The sequence below is a fragment of the Chiloscyllium plagiosum genome, unplaced genomic scaffold (genome assembly GCF_037043375.1).
Source record: "Chiloscyllium plagiosum isolate Xiang-an unplaced genomic scaffold, Cpla_swu_hap1 HiC_scaffold_22, whole genome shotgun sequence".
Classification (NCBI taxonomy): domain Eukaryota; kingdom Metazoa; phylum Chordata; class Chondrichthyes; order Orectolobiformes; family Hemiscylliidae; genus Chiloscyllium; species Chiloscyllium plagiosum.
The window spans coordinates 3160015-3177435 of NW_028270160.1; the positions used below are offsets into that span (position 1 = coordinate 3160015).

General features: G+C 42.7%; 1 protein-coding gene across 5 annotated transcripts in view; it reads right to left on the minus strand.

Annotated features, from left to right (window-relative positions):
• add3a (adducin 3 (gamma) a) overlaps positions 1 to 17421 on the minus strand; it is a 272718-nt gene that overhangs the window by 197218 nt on the left and 58079 nt on the right. For all 5 annotated transcript variants that reach the window (XM_043713108.2, XM_043713114.2, XM_043713107.2 and 2 more), the window contains one exon: positions 2663 to 2691. The gene's annotated coding sequence lies outside the window, so the exon portion shown is untranslated. The remainder of the gene's footprint in view (positions 1 to 2662; positions 2692 to 17421) is intronic.

The following is a 17421-nucleotide window of genomic DNA, read 5'->3' on the forward strand; positions in this document are numbered from 1 at the left end:
ATATGCAACTGTATAAAAGAGGAAAAACTCAAAAAAAAGGGAGAAGCAGAAGCAAATTAATTTTCTGTCAGTAAATTACTTTTAATAGATAAATAGTTATGGATTTTTATCTTCCACTCAAGGACCTGCAAGGAGACTCTTCTATTGGCACAAATAGTAACTATTCAGCACTGCAGTGCACTGCACTGTGCTGAATAAACTCCAAATTAAACCTTTGGCTTACGTCAAGAATGCTGATCTCAGACAGTACATGTGTTAAAGACAAAAAAAATTGCAGATGCTGGAATCCAAAGTAGACAAGCAGGAGGCTGGAAGACCACAGGAAAGCAGTCAGCATCATGAGGTGGAGAAATCAACATTTCCAGTATAACGGTTCTTCAGGAATGGAGGTGGGGTAGAGGGAGCTGCAGATGGAGGGGACAGAATGGTGAGGTGAATATAGGTGGTGGGTACGGCCTGGTTGGTCAATGGGCTGAATAAATCCGGTTGGTAGCTCGAATGGAAAGCAGGGCTGGAAAGAGCGAGTCAAGGGATGGGTGGGAAGATTATTTGAAATTGGAGAACTCAATGTTGAGTCCTCTGCGCTGTAGGCTGCCCAGGCAGAAGATACGGTGTTGTTCCTCCAATTTGCGGTCTGGTTCACTTTGGCAATGGAGGAGGCCGGGAATGGACATGTGTTGGAGAGGGCGTGGGAAGGGGAATTGAAATGGGCAGTGACAGGGAGGTCAGGCTGGCCTGGCTGGGATATTAAAACTGGCTTCCAAGTCCCTGCATGTGGAAAAGTGGGAAATCAGGAGGGGAGAGTAGAAAAGGAAAAGAACAAGAACAAGAAAAAAAAACGAATGCTTCTTTTGTGATACATGTGCATTGTCCAACTGAAGTTATTACGTCAAGACATATTTAGAAGAACTTAAATACATTTTTTAGTGCTCACTAAGTAATCTCATACATATGAGAGATATAGAACTCAGTGTATAGCCCAGTACTGTTAGCCAAATCAATATGTGATACACATCAGCAGTTCTTTTTAAAACAAAAGTCATTTTGCAGCCACTTCAAAAAAGAGAAAGAGAAGGAGGTAAAATAAGTAAAGCATTATCATTGCAATTGCAATTAAATGTCATTGTATAAATTTGCTGTTATGTCCGCTTAAACTATAAAGCATTGCTCAGTTCAAATCCCAATTTTTATTCCTCCCAAATTGAGCTGCACCTAAAATACCTAAATCATCAAATTGGGGTGGCACGGTGGCTCAGGTGGGTCGCACTGCTAACACCAGCAACCCAAGTTTGATTCCAGCCTTGGGCCACTGTGTGGAGTCTGCACATTCTCCCAGTCTGCGTAGGTTTCCTCCCACAATCCAAAAATGCGCAGGTTAGGCGAATTCGCCATGCTAAATTGCCCATAGTGTTTGGGGCTGTGTGGATTAGGTACATTAGTCAGGGGTAAATTAGCGTAATACAGTAGGGGAATGAGTCTGGGTGGGTTACTCTTTGGAGGGTCGGTGTGGACTTGTTGGGCCGAACAGGCTGTTTTCACACTGTAGGGATTATTCTATAAAACATAATAGTAAAGTATTGGAGGCTATGGATTAATTATCAGCAGTATTAGTGGCTGGAGCAATTAAGGTTATGCTTGAAGATTAGGGGAAGTGGTGACAAAGTGGTAATATCAATGGATGAATAATCCTGAGACCCAGGTTAAATGTTATGGAAAAAAAAAACCTCAAAAGAACTGTGGATTCTGGAACTCAAAAAAACCCAGAAATTGCTGGGAAAAACTCTATGTCTGGCAACATCTGAGGCGAGAAAGCAGAGTTACCATTCCAGGTCCAGTGACTCTTCTCCAGAAAGATTATTAATGTTATTGGGACATGGGTTCAAATCGTTAAATCTGAATTTAATTAATACATCTTGAATTATGGAGGACACGTAACCACTGTCAATTGTCATAAAAAAAAAACTCGATCACAACTGTCCTTTATGGAAGAGAATTCACCATTTTGCTTAATCTGGCCTACATGTGACCCCAGACCCACAGCAATGTGGTTCATTCTTAACCCCTCTCTGAAATGGGCTGGAGGATCAATCAATTCAAGGACAACTAAGGATCAGCAATAAATGTTTGCCTTGGTGACACCCAAGTCACATGGAATAATATTTTTAAAATGTCATACAAGACTAATATAACAATAAATTCTGTTCTCCTAAAGATAAAAATAAAAATAAATCCTTAAGCTTAAAAATTTTAAAAAGTACAAAGAAACTATGACAACCACATTTCAAAAACATTCAAGCACAAGTATGTACTTGGAGGAAGAAAATAACCTAACTTTAACATGACATTTATTAATATTTAGCATATCAGTCAGTGAATAGGTATCTGGCTAGAGAGAAAAATAAGTCAGTTACACCAAGGTTCTTAAAGAAATAACATTCAAGTATAGGAGGACTTGAAGGTATAGGTGGTGCAGTTCCTTTAGATTCAAATTTGCTACACTAAATTCTCGGACAGCCTTCCATATGCAATAGCAGTTATTTAGCAAACTAGAAGAACACTTTAGATCCATTTCCATATGAATTAAACTGAAAGTTAAGAGGAGGAAATAAAATCACCCACTACAACTATCACAATCACAACTAGCAGAAAATAATTTGCTTACCTTTCAATGTTTTCACAATCTTTGTTCACCTGTAATAAAAAGTGAATTAGTAATTTTCAAAATACAGAATTTAAATATCTGTTTATGCTGAAGAGCAGAGTTCTTTTTTTAGAAAGTTACTGTGTGCCAAATCTTCCAATGTCTTTTCCTGTATGAAGTGATTATCAGAAAGCTACAGGGTATCAGCAAGCAGCTCCTGGGAAGGGCCTTGCATTTTTTTTCCATTCGGCATCAGTTGCAGTTGATAACAGCTGCCGAATAGTTTCCTTAGGGGAAACAACTCTGATAAAGCCACTATGTCTGCAATGTAGTATAGCAATTTTGGATACTGACCACAAGACCAAGAATACAGAAAATGTAAAATACAAATTTGGACACAAATGACAAAACCTAGGTAAACTTTTGATACAAATTTAAAAGCAGTACGAATCAGAAATAATTACAAATTACAACCTGAAACAATTTCAAAGCATATTCATAAAATCTCAGAATTACTCCAGCACAGGGGGCAGCCATTAGACAATTGTATCCTCTCCAGTTCTCCACAAAGCAATTACAGAGGAACCTCGATTATCCGAATTCCAATTATCCGAAAATCGGATTATCCGAAGGAGAGCTTGAGGTCCCGATAGAAACATTACATCAAAGAAGTGTTTCCAACAGTGATCACGTCTTTTGTTTAAAGTGATTAAACAGGCACCATCTCCAAATGACTGACCTCCCGCCCTCTCTCTCCCCACACTTTCCCTGGAGTTCTACAGAGGGGTGTAACATAAACCCACCTCCCCTTCCCCAGATAATCTCTCCAACATTGTTCTGTACAGGGCAGAAATGGAACCTGTCAAAACGTTGCAGTAAAAAGTTATGTGCATGGTTGTGTGTGCATGTGTGCTAATTGGAGACTTACCTCACAAAGGCAGCAGCAGTTTTATTGTTGGTGTCCAGTCTGGCTGGCCCGGAGGGAGACGTGGGTAATGCTGGACAGGGAGGGGGGGTGGGCGCACAGTGGGTAGGTGTTGGCTTGGGGGTGGGGGAGTTCATGTGATGAACTAGAAGCAGACTTTAAAAACTCTGAGCCCCAGAGGAAAGGCATTTAAATCGATTAACCGAATAATTGATTATCCGAACAAAATAATGCCCGCCCATCTTGTTCGGATAATAGAGGTTCCTCTGTAATCTCATACCACTCCTCTGTTTTCTCCTTATGGCACAGCACGTTTTTCCCTTCCATATAATAATCCAATTCCCTATCGACTACTAGGATTGAACCTGCCTCACCACTCACAAAGAACATTTCTCGTCAATAAAAGCCAGCTGGTTCACTCATGTCCTTCGGGGAAGGAAATCTGTTATTTTCACCTGGTCTGGCCTATGTGACTTCAGACCAAAAGCAACGTGGCTGCCTCTTTACTGCCCTCTAGTTAATTAGGGATAGCAATAACCTCGCCAGTGATGCTCACGTCCTGTGAATGCATTTTTACAGAGTGCTAGATTCTAACCACTCTGCACAGAAAAGTTCTTCCACATGTCACAACTGCTTCTTTTGCCAATTGCTTTAAAATTGTACACCATCACTCTTTGATCATTCATCAACTGAATGTTTTCCCCATCTGTTGCCAGACCGCACAAGATTTTGAACGCCTTTATCAAATCTTTTCTCATCCGCGATTTATGCCCAAGCACACATAGCTCCTTCTGCTCCAACATTACCTTTCAAATGTCATAAGACACCATTATCTTTCTTTTCTCCCTAAATCAACCCTAAACATGCAAGATTCTTAGGGGTTTTAACAGGGTAGACGCAGAGAGATTGTTTCTCCTTGTGGGAGTGTCTAGGACAAGACCAGCTGCCCTACTAACTTTTTTCTTCTGCACAGAACTGAAGTCAATGATGCAAACAGCAGCCTCACGTCAATTGCAGCATGCAGACATTCAGGAGTTGCTGCAGGTGCAAAAACACTGAAATAGTTGGCGTAATATTGGCATAAGGGATTGTCCAGTGAGGAAAGGCAATGACAAATTTTTGCTCAGTGTAGTCAATGTGTGCAATTCTTTATCACAGAGGGCTGTAGAGAATAGGCTCAAGTATACACTAAGCTGAGATAGGCATTTTTAAATCAGGAAGGGTTTTAAAGGTTACAGGGAAAAAACAGAAGAGAAAGAGTTGAGGACAATCCAATCTCCTGTGATTTCATTGAGTGGAGGAACACACTTTGCTCTGCTCCTACGTCTGGTGGTCTTATGAAAGAGAATATACAAGTATCAATAAAATTTTATATGCCCTCGCAACAGTTCTGAAAATACAGCACAAGAATGCAGTGTTCCCCTACAGATTCCATAACACAGGATAACTACAAAGTTTGAAAGTCAACCAATATTACAATGTTATTCTGACCAGTGGCCTCTCGCAATTTTCTACCTGTAATGGCCTTCCCATTTCTCCCCTGCTCTTACATTTTCTCGAATTTTAATACCTATATAGAGTCTGTTTCTTTACTCCATATATTTTTTCCAACTTTTGAGCATAGCTGCTTCTATTCTCGTTTTTCTGGATACAGAATTGGCTGGCCAACAGAAGTCAGCGAGTGGTAGTAGAAAGAAAATATTCTGCCTGGAAGTCTGTGGTGAGTGGTGTTCCACAGGGCTCTGTCCTTGGGCCTCTATTGTTTGTAATTTTTATTAATGACTTGGATGAGGGGATTGAAGGATGGGTCAGCAAGGTTGCAGATGACACAAAGGTTGGAGGTGTCGTTGACAGTATAGAGGGCTGTTGTAGGCTGCAGTGGGACATTGACAGGATACAGAGATGGGCTGAGAGGTGGCAGATGGAGTTCAACCTGGATAAACGCGAGGTGATGCATTTTGGAAGGTCAAATTTGAAAGCTGAGTACAGGATTAAGGATAGGATTCTTGGCAGTGTGGAGGAACAGAGGGATCTTGGGGTGCAGGTACATAGATCCCTTAAAATCACTTGGGTGGCCAGGGTTGTTAAGAAAGCATATGGGGTTTTGGCTTTCATTAACAAGGGTATTGAGTTTATGAGTCGTGAGATCTTGTTGCAGCTCTATAAAACTTTGGTTAGACCACACTTGGAATACTGTGTCCAGTTCTGGTTGTCCTATTATAAGAAAGATGTGGATGCTTTGGAGAGGGTTCAGAGGAGATTTACCAGGATGCTGCCTGGACTGGAGGGCTTATCTTATGAGAAGAGGTTGACTGAGCTCGGACTTTTTTCATTGGAGAAAAGGAGGAGGAGTGGGAACCTAATTGAGGTATACACGATGAGAGGCATAGATAGAGTCGATAGCCAGAGATATTTCCCAGGGCAGAAATGACTAACACTGGGGGTCACAGTTTTAAGCTGGTTGGAGGAAAGTATAGAGAGGATGTTAGAGACGGGTTCTTTACGCAGAGAGTTGAGAGAGCATGGAATGCATTCCCAGCAGTTGTGGAGGCAGGGTCATTGGGGACATTTAAGAGACTCCGGGACATGCATATGGTCACAGAAATTTGAGGGTGCATACATGAGAATCAGTGGTCGGCACAACATCGTGGGCTAAAGGGCCTGTTCTGTGCTGTACTGTTCTATGTTCTATGTTCTAAGTCGATTTTGGATCTGGGAAGTTACTAGAGGTATTAGACGAGTAAAATCCAAATGCTTCCATTTTGCAGATTTATTGACTTTTAAATAAAAAGATTATGCCCTTGTAAAGAAGTGTTATGATGGGGTGAACAAAAAGAAACCAAAGAACTGCAGACGCTGTAAATCAGGAACAAAAATAAATTGCTGGAAAAACCCAGGTCTGACAGCATCTGTAGAGACAAAGAACAGTTACAATTTTGGGTCCAGGTGAATCACCTTCAGAATGCGACAGTCAGACAGCATCTTCCCTTCATGAATCCATGTTGGCTGTCCTTGATCAATTTTGTGCCTTTTCAAATTACACAATTTGTACCTGCTGTAATTTGCTCCTACACAATTTGTATTATTTTAGTATTTTCTCCAATTTGACCACCACTGAAATTAGACCAATTTACCTGTGAAAGCTTTGTCTATCACTTGCTTCCTTTTTAAACACTACATTGTGAGCTGAATGGCCTACTCCTGTTCCTATGTTTACTCTCTGGAGTTCCTGAAGAACTGAAAGGATTTGAAAAAACAAACTTGTGATAGTGAAAGATGGAACAAAAATCCAAGTCTCTTCTCTTTCCTGCAAAAGTCTGCTCTAACCTTGAACCCCTGCTGTTATCTCAAAGACTTTCTGTATCTTAAAATTATTTTTACAAAAAAAAAGCATTATACTTCGATCTGAAGCACACCGCTTTATGATTAGATTAGATTAGATTTAGATTCCATACAGTGTGGAAACAGGCCCTTCGGCCAAACAAGTCCACACCCACTCTCCAAAGAGTAACCCACCCAGACCAATTTCCCTCTGACTAATGTACTTAACACTATGGGCAATTTAGAATGGCCAATTCACCTGCACATCTTTGTACTGTGGGAGGAAACCGGAATACCCGGAGAAAACCCACACAGACATGGGGAGAATGTGCGAACTCCACACAGACAAGACACAGTCTCCCAAGGCTGGGATTGAACCTGGGTCTCTGACACTGTGAGGCAGCAGTGCATACCACTGAGCCACTGTGCTGCCCAATTGAAAAAGAAAGTCTCAACTCACCTTCACAAGGGCAACAAACCTTGGCCCAGTCAATGACTCCAACATCCCACATTAAAATAAAAAAGGAACTACATATACAACAGCAATAAGCTCAACATTGCAGTCAATGTCAGTCATTTTTTTTCCCCGAGAAGCTGAAGGTGAAGGATCTTAGCAGAGCGCACAACCTAATAGAAAAGTTTGCAACTGTGGTTCCACTTCACGTAGATAGAAAGGTAATCAATTCATTGAAGAACAAAAAGAGCAAAGGCATTCATCAGTATCTATTCTCTGTGACTCTCTATGACAAACAGCAACACTGAACTCAATATGTGGCGATGGAATTGGGAAGAAACTAATCCTCGTTGATCTTTGTGGCATTGAAAAATACCCATAATGCATTTTCATAACCAGAAAATTTCAAACTGTTGTCAACGTGACTGTCAGCCAGTTTACAAGTGGTGGTAGTAGATAAAGCAATTATCTGTTTTTGTTTTCCAAGTACAAGTGCTGGGGGAAACCGACCATAAACTGGAGGATAGAAAAATTTGTGCCTAGGTTTTTGGACTATTGGAAATCAAGTTTCAGCAAGCATTTTTGATAGACAAATGGGCCAAATAATAGCAAATGATATTTATTTAGAGAGTTGAAGTGTTAAGCATTTGAATCAAAACCAGCAGTTGGTATGACTGTAATTTACATGGAACAATTTATCATTCTCAAAAATAGACTCATGCCAAAAGGTGACAACCAAAGGGAATACTCATGAGTTGTATTCACAGTAATATTACATGTAAAGCAAGGTAGACCCATTTTGTTGTTGTACCAGACCAGAGCGAGACGAAATTTAGAATACTGTACCCAGTTATGGTGTTCTCAAACAATGACAGGTGGTTTTGGAATAGGTGCACAGTCGTTCAAAAGAATGCATCTGATCTTATAACAGCCATTCAGAAGATTGAACAGCTAAGCCTATTCACTTTACAGATGTCCACATTCAGAGCAATTTGATTACATACACTTATAAAAGTTGTTGTGGTTCTGTTCGCCGAGCTGGGAATTTGTGTTGCAGACGTTTCGTCCCCTGTCTAGGTGACATCCTCAGTGCTTGGGAGCCTCCTGTGAAGCGCTTCTGTGATGTTTCCTCCGGCATTTATAGTGATTTGTATCTGCCGCTTCCGGTTGTCAGTTCCAGCTGTCCGTTGCAGTGGCCGGTATATTGGGTCCAGGTCAATGTGTTTATTGATTGAATCTGTGGATGAGTGCCATGCCTCTAGGAATTCCCTGGCTGTTCTCTGTTTGGCTTGTCCTATGATAATAGTGTTATCCCAGTCGAATTTATGTTGCTTGTCATCTGTGTGTGTGGCTACTAAGGATAGCTGGTCGTGTCGTTTCGTGGCTCGTTGGGGTTCATGGATGCAGACCATTAGCTGTCTTCCTGTTTGCCCTATGTAGTGTTTTGTGCAGTCCTTGCATGGAATTTTGTATTCTACATTGGTTTCGCTCATGCTGGGTATCGGGTCCTTCGTCCTGGTGAGTTGTTGTCCGAGAGTGGCTGTTGGTTTGTACGCTGTTATGAGTCCTAATGGTCGCAGTAGTCTGGCTGTCAGTTCAGAAATGTTTTTGACGTATGGTAGTGTGGCTAGTCTTTTGGGTTGTGGCATGTCCTCATTCCGTTGTCTTTCCCTTAGGCATCTGTTGATGAAATTGCGGTGGTATCCATTTTTGGCGAATACATTGTATAGGTGTTGTTCTTCCTCTTTTTGCAGTTCTGGTGTACTGCAGTGTGTTGTGGCCCTTTTGAACAGTGTCTTGATGCAACTTCTTTTGTGTGTTGGGGTGGTTGCTTTCGTAGTTTAGGACTTGGTCTGTGTCTGTGGCTTTCCTGTATACCTTTGTGGTGAAATCTCCATTCGGTGTTCTCTGTACCATCACGTCTAGGAATGAGAGTTGGTTGTCCTTTTCTTCCTCTCTAGTGAATCAGATTCCTGAGAGTGTGGCGTTGGTGATCTAGTGTGTGTGTTCTCTATTTCTGTGTTTTTAATGATTACAAAAGTATCATCTACATATCTGACCCAGAGTTTGGGTTGAAATTGCGGTAAGACTGTTTGTTCTAACCTTTGCATTACCGCTTCTGCTATGAGTCCAGAGATGGGTGAGCCGTCGATTTGTTCATACATTTGGTTGTTGAATGTGAAGGGTGTGGTGAGGCACAGGTCCAGTAGTTTGAGTATGCAGTCTTTGTTGATAGGTTCCCAGTCTTGTTGTCTGTTCTGTATGTCCAGCAGGTTGGCTATTGTTTCTCTGGCTAGGGTTTGACGATAGAGGTGAACAGTGCCGTTACATTGAATGAGACCATAGTTTCTTCCTTGTCTATGTGTATATTTCTGATGATGTCCAAGAATTCCTGTGTTGAGTGTATAGTGTGTCTGGATCCACTGATCAGATGTTTCAGTTTCTGCTGTAGTTCTTTAGCCAGTTTGTGTGATGGTGTCCCTGGTAGTGATACTATGGGTCTGAGTGGGATGTTTGGTTTGTGCACTTTCGGTAGTCCATAGAATCTGGGGGTGTTGTTGCTTTCAGGTTTCATGCTCTGTAGGTTCTCGACAAAACTCTAGCCAGAGAAACAATAGCCAACCTGCTGGACATACAGAACAGACAACAAGACTGGGAACCTATCAACAAACACTGCATACTCAAACTACTGGACCTGTGCCTCACAACACACTTTACATTCAACAACCAAATATATGAACAAATCAACGGCTCACCCATCTCTGGACTCATAGCAGAAGCGGTAATGCAAAGGTTAGAACAAACAGTCTTACCGCAAATTCAACCCAAACTCTGGGTCAGATATGTAGATGATACCTTTGTAATCATTAAAAACACAGAAATAGAGGACACACACCGGATCACGAACGCCACACTCACAGGAATCTGATTCACTAGAGAGGAAGAAAAGGACAACCAACTCTCATTCCTGGACGTGATGGTACAGAGAACACCGAATGGAGATTTCACCACAAAGGTATACAGGAAAGCCACAGACACAGACCAAGTCCTAAACTACAAAAGCAACCACCCCAACACACACAAAAGAAGTTGCATCAAGACACTGTTCAAAAGGGCCACAACACACTGCAGTACACCAGAACTGCAAAAAAAGGAAGACCACCTATACAATGTATTCGCCAAAAATGGATACCCCTGCAATTTAATCAATAGATGCCTAAGGGAAAGACAATGGAATGAGGACATGCCACAACCCAAAAGACTAGCCACACTACCATACGTCAAAAACATTTCTGAACTGACAGCCAGACTACTGCGACCACTAGGACTCATAACAGCACACAAACCAACAGCCACTCTCAGACAACTCACCAGAACGAAGGACCCGATACCCAGCATGAGCAAAACCAATGTAGTGTACAAAATCCCTCGCAAGGACTGCACAAAACACTACATAGGGCAAACAGGAAGAACGCTAACGGTCCGCATCCATGAACACCAACGAGCCACGAAACGACACGACCAGCTATCCTTAGTAGCCACACACACAGATGACAAGCAACATAAATTCGACTGGGACAACACTATTATCATAGGACAAGCCAAACAGAGAACAGCCAGGGAATTCCTAGAGGCATGGCACTCATCCACAGATTCAATCAATAAGCACATTGACCTGGACCCAATATACCGGCCATTGAACGGACAGTTGGAACTGACAACCGGAAGCGGCAGAGACAAGCCATTATAAATGCCGGAGGAAAGATCACAGAAGCGCTTCACAGGAGGCTCCCAAGCACTGAGGATGTCACCTAGACAGGGGACGAAACATCTGCAACACAAATTCCCAGCTCGGCGAACAGAACCACAACAGCATGCCCAGTTGCAGGCTGGGTGATGACACTTTTTATTGAAGGCAGATTAAATAAAAGTACAGGGTGAGCTCTTGTACATTAATGAATCTCCAAAGAAGTCAGAGAGAATTTTGAGGTCGAGTGAAAGCGGATGTTTGGTTAATTACATATCATTGACAAGAGGCATCTAATCACAATGCTCAAAATAGCAGAACTACGTAGGGCTCATAGACGAACTGGTCTGTTCTGGTTTGTTCTTTTCACCTATTCATAACATGCAGTACAAAACATGGTTAATGACTCAAACCCTAATGAAAAACATCACTTCCAAGGACTGCTAACAAAAATGTTTAAATTTATATTCTACACGTCTATCTAAAAACTGTTGAGATTTAAACCTACTTGATGTATAAAACAGCTCAGTCGAGGCACTAAAAAAGGAAAGTGGGTGGGGGGAGGGGAAGACCGAGAGAGGGTAATGGGGAGGGGATGGCATAATCTGAGAGAGGTACAGCTGTGCACATAAATACCCCAAGCGTAGAAGGAATACACAACATGCAGAGAGTGGGAATGTAAGGGGAGCAGTCTACGACAGCATTGAGAGGAAAATCAAGAGCAATGGCACATTTATGCAAGGAAGGAGTACAAAAAAATGTGAACACAAATGCACATTTGCAATGACAAGTACACAAGATAAGGCAACAATACACATGATGCACACATTATGCAAGTGTGGACCATGCAAATGTTGACACAGCTATAGATTTAAAAAAGGGGAGACCAAAAAGGTTGGAAGTCAATAGCATAAAAATAGTGCAAACAAAAAAAAAGTTATTTTGCTTGACATTGCAGAACTGCATATAGTGAGATGTTCAGTTACACAACTGCACTAAGGATCACATCAAGAGTTAAGCCCATTTTCTGTCAAGAGTGCACAGAAACAACTTCTAATGGTTACAAACAGTACTGAAATTGTGGTCGCTTGTATTTCTTTGGCTGCCTTATTTCAAAACATGAATCATATGATGATCCATATAGATTTTTCTGGTTTGGCTATTGACATTAACATTTGAAAGGTTTAAATAGGTTTAAATAATAATGAAAAGGTCTGATATCGACTCCAGATAAAGGCAAAACCAAATAAATGCAATCTTGCAGTTTTCCCTGTTACATAAGAAAACAAGAACCAGGAGTAGGAAATTCAGCCCCTTGAGCCTGCTCCACGATTTAATGTGATCATTTCTAATCTCACCTTAGCTTCAATTCGAGTTTCCTGCCTGCTCTCCACAGTGCTTCAACCCATTACTAATTAAAGAGTTGCGTGCCTTCTCTCCAAATTTACACAGTTCCTGATCATCCACTACACTCCAGGGTAGTGAATTCCACAGATTCATGACCTTTGAGAGAACTAATTTCTGGACATTTCAGTTTTTGGATGAGGTGTGTCAGATTTAAAACAATGACCTCTTGTTCCCAATTCCCCCACAACAGGAAAGATCCTCTCTCCATATCTGCTCGGTCAATCCCCTTCAACGTAGAGTCAGGCAGCACAAAGAAACAGGCCCTTAAAGCCCAATTCATTCATACTGACCAGGTTAAACTAAACTGGACTACTCCCATTTGTCTGTATTTGGCCCATATCTCTCTGAACCTTTCCTGAACATGCATCTTGTCCAAATGTCTTAAAAACTGTAATTATACTCGCCTCTACTACTTCCTTTGGCAGCTTGCTCCATACATGCACAATCCTCTGCTCCCTTTTAAATCTTTCCCCTCACCTTAAACCTAAGCCCTCTAATTTTGGACTCCCCCCTACCCTGGGGAAAAGACCTTTGCTATTCACCTCATCTTCACCCTTCATGACTTTATAAACCTTTATAAGCCTTCAATACTCCAGGGGAAAAAAAAAGTCCCAGCCTATCCAGTCTCTGCCTTAGAACTCAAACCTTCCAGTCTCAGTAACATTCTTGTAACTCTTTTGTGCACCATTTCCAGTTGAATAACATTCTTCCAACAGTAGGGCAAACAGATCAGTACTCCAAATGAGTCTTAATCGTCCTGACATCCCAATTGCTGTATTCAATACTCTGACTGATGAATGCAAGCATGACAAATACCTTCAACAGCACTCAGTTCCTTGAAAGTGGTGTCACAGGTGGACAATGTACCTACACCCCTCGGTGTCTCTGTTCAACAAGGACTCCCCACGGCCCAACCACATTTAAGTTCTGCATTTGTCTGCATTAAACTCCGTCTGCTAATCCTCGGCTCACTGACTCAATTGATCAAGATCCCCTTGTACTCTAAGATAACCTCTTTCACTATCCACCACACCACCAACTTTTGGTGTCATCTGCAAACTTACTAACCATGTATCCTATAAATAAACAAACAATTTGGATGGGACTAAGTGATGAACAACAGTAGAGCCACTGGTCAGAGGCCTCCAGTCTGAACAACAACAGTCTATCATTACCCTCTATCTTCTACTGTCAAGCTAATTTTGTATCCATTTGGCTAGCTTTCCCTGCATCCATGTGATCTAACCTTACTAACTAGCCTTCCAAGTGGAACTTTGGCAAAGACTTTGGTAAAGTCCATGTAGAACACCTATTGCTCTGCCTTCATCTATCTTCTGTCACCTCTTCTATAAACTCAAATCAAATTTGAGACACAATTTCGCGCACACAAAGCCATGCTGACTGTCCCTAATCAGTCCTTGCCTTTTATATCCATGCAGATCCTGTCTCAGAATCCCCCCCAACAACACTCCCCATCCCATAAGACACCTGCCTGACGTAAAATCTATCAGAATTTATCTGAAGAGTAGCCCAAACATTTCTGCAAATAACATGGCTGGACGTGGAGCAGCAAATCGGCAGCAACTGAAACTAGGAACTTCTTCACTGGGTCCTAAGCAAACTCCCTCCGGTAAAAAGCCACATAGTAAATTACCTGCTTCACTGGGTCCTAAGCAGACCCTCTGCAAAAATACACTATACTGCAACCTACCTGCTCCACAGGGTCCGAGGAAGGATCACTTAACTGGATGCAGTCACAATCCACTCCACCAGGCCACAGGACCACTCAAATGCAAGAAACCTGCAAGGAAGCGGGGTAAGCATGCTGGCCTGCTAGTAAGACTGAGGCTACGCGGTTTCAAGACCCCCCACCTCCTAGCTTACTCCTAGCAAATGTACAATCTCTACAGAACAAGATGGACAAACACAGATCACTGATCAGCTTCCAGCGTGAAATGCAGACTGCTGCGCACTCTGCTGCGCACTCTGGATCAACCCATCAGTTCCTGACTGCGCACTTCAGGCTGATGGTTTTTCTACCCATCGTGTGGACTGTACAGTGTCCTCGGGTAAGTCAAAGGGTGGAGGGGTTTGCTTTTTAATCAAAAACTTGTGGTGCATGGACATTGCAACCCTGGGCAACCATTGCTCCCCAAACCATGAATTCCTCACCATCAAATGCTGCCCCTTCTATTTACCTTGGGAATTTCCCACTGCTATACTAACAGCTGTGTACATACTGCCACAAACAAAGGTTGAGGAAGCTCTGGGTATGCTGTACTCCACCACTAACACCCTGGAGATAGAACATCCCGAAACCCTGTTTATTGCGAATGGCGACTTCAATCAAGCTAATCTAAGAAAAGGTGTTGCCCAAATACCACCCAGAACATTAACAGCCCCACTCGGGGCCTGAACATTTTAAACCACTGCTACACCACTGTGAAAGATGCCTACCGCGCTATCCCTTGCCCTCATTTCAGGAGCTCTGACCACAATGCCATGTTTCTTCCCCTGGATTACAGGCAAAAGTGCAAACAGGAGACCCCCCTCGCGGATACAGGTCCAGTGCTGGTCTGAGGAGGCAGAGGATAACTCTGGTGATGTCTGAAATCAGCTAACTGGGCCACGTTCCAACAGTCCGCAGGTATCTTGGACAAGTATACCACCACCGTCACAGCCTTTATCAGTGTGTGGAGGACGGCATACCAAGAAAATCAATCTGGGTGTTCCCTAACAGGAAAGCCTGGATGAATCAGGACATACAGAACCTGCTAAAAACCAGATGTGAGGCCTTCAGATCAGGAGACCCACTCAAATATAAAGGAATCTAAGTATGACGTTCGCAGAGCCATTAAAACAGCCAAGGACCAATACCGATGCCACACAGACACCCGGCAACTATGGCAAGGACTGAATGACATCACAGGTTCTAAAAAGAGACAGTGCAAGATAGCAGACGATGACACATCCTTCCCAAACCATCTCAACATCTTCTATGCTCGCTTCGAGCAGGGTTGCGGTGGAGAGGTAACACCTATTCCGACAAGTCCTGACGAACCTATCCTAACAGTCACTGCATCAGAGGTCAGATCAGTTTTCCTTTGTGTGAATCCAAGGAAAGCGATGGGATCAGACGGATATCAGGCCGTGCACTCAGCAACCGCAGATCAACTGGCAGAGGTCTTCTCGGACATCTTCAACCTCTCCCTGCACCAGGCCACAGGGGGCCAACATCATCCCTGTGCCTAAGAAGGCTCATGCAGCATGTCTCAATGACTACGGCCCACTGACCCCAACTTCGGTGGTTATGAAGTATTTTGAAAGGCTGGTCATGGCATTAATCAACTCCAGCCTCCCCTCTACTCTACTCTTGACCCACTCCAATTTGCGTATCGGACCAACAGATCCCGGTCAGATGCCATATCACTTGCCCTTCACTCCTCCCGAGAACATATTGACACCAAGTACTCATTGACTACAGTTTAGCCTTTAACACTATTATCCCCTCAAGACGGATTACTAAACTTAGTCATCTCGGACGAAGCCCCATTCTCTACAACTGGATCCTCAGTTTCCTGACCCGCAGGCCCGTGAAGTTTGGCAACAATATTTCATCCTCACTAACACTCAACACTGGAGCCCCCCCAGGGATACATACTCAGCCCCCTACTCAGGTATACCCATGACTGCGTCACCAAATATCAGATTAATGCCATTTACAAGTTCGTTGATGACACCACCATAGTCGGTCAAATCTCAGATGGCAAGAAAACAGTCTACAGACAAGAGGTGGAAGACCTGGAAAAATGGTGCACTGAGAATAACCTAGCTCTCAATGCCAGCACAACCAAGGAACTCATTATGGACTTTCGGTGGGATGTTACTCATGTCCCTCCCCCCCACATTAACAGCGCAGAGGTGGAACGAGTGGAGAGTGTCAACTTCCTGGGAGTAGTCATGCACAACAAGCTTTCTTGGACTCATGTGGACGCACTGGCTATAAAGACCCAACAATGTCTCTTCTTCCTCAGGCAGCTGAGGAAATTTGGCATGACGGCAAATACCCTTGCAAACTTTTATAGGTGCACCATCAAGAGCATTCTGTCTGAATGTATCAGTACCTAGTATGGCAACTATACCATTCAAGATCAGAGATAGTCACAGAGAGTGGTGAACTCAGCCCAGACAATCACAAAGGCCAACCTCCCATCTATAGAATCCAATAGAATCCATCTACCACCAGGTCCGCTGTCAAGGAAAGGCCGCCAGCATTCTCAAAGATCCATTCCACACTGGCAATGTTTTTCTACAACCTCTACCATCGGGGAGAAGGTACAGAAGCCTGAAACACGCACCAGCCTGTTTCAAAACAGTTTCTACCCTACTGTTGTTAGAATACTGAATGGACTCTCAAACTCTTAACATTCGCCTGTACCTGTGTTTTTGTGTTTGCCGCTATTTACCTATTATTTACTTATCTATGCTCCTTAACTCTGTGATCTGCCTGTATTGCTCGCAAGACAAAGCTTTTCATTGTGCCTCGGTACATGTGACAATAAATGCAATTCAATTCAACAAATTACCCACCACTGAGGCTCAACAGTCTGTCGTTCCCTTGCTTTTCCTTGCAGCATTTCTTAAATAATGGCACAACATTAGCCACCTTCCAATCTTCCAGCACCTCACCTTTGGCTGTCAATGATACAAATATGAAAGCTTCCCACTTTCCAGATTTCCCTTTACCTCTGAACAGCCTCCCTCAATCAACTTTTAAAGTCCCTGTCTAATATCATCATAATTGCCCTTGCCCAATTTAGGACTTTAAACTTGGAGACATGGCCTGTCCTTTTCCATAATTATTTCAAAACGAATAGAATTAAGGTCACTGGTCTTAAAGTGCTCTCCTACTAAACCTCAGTCAC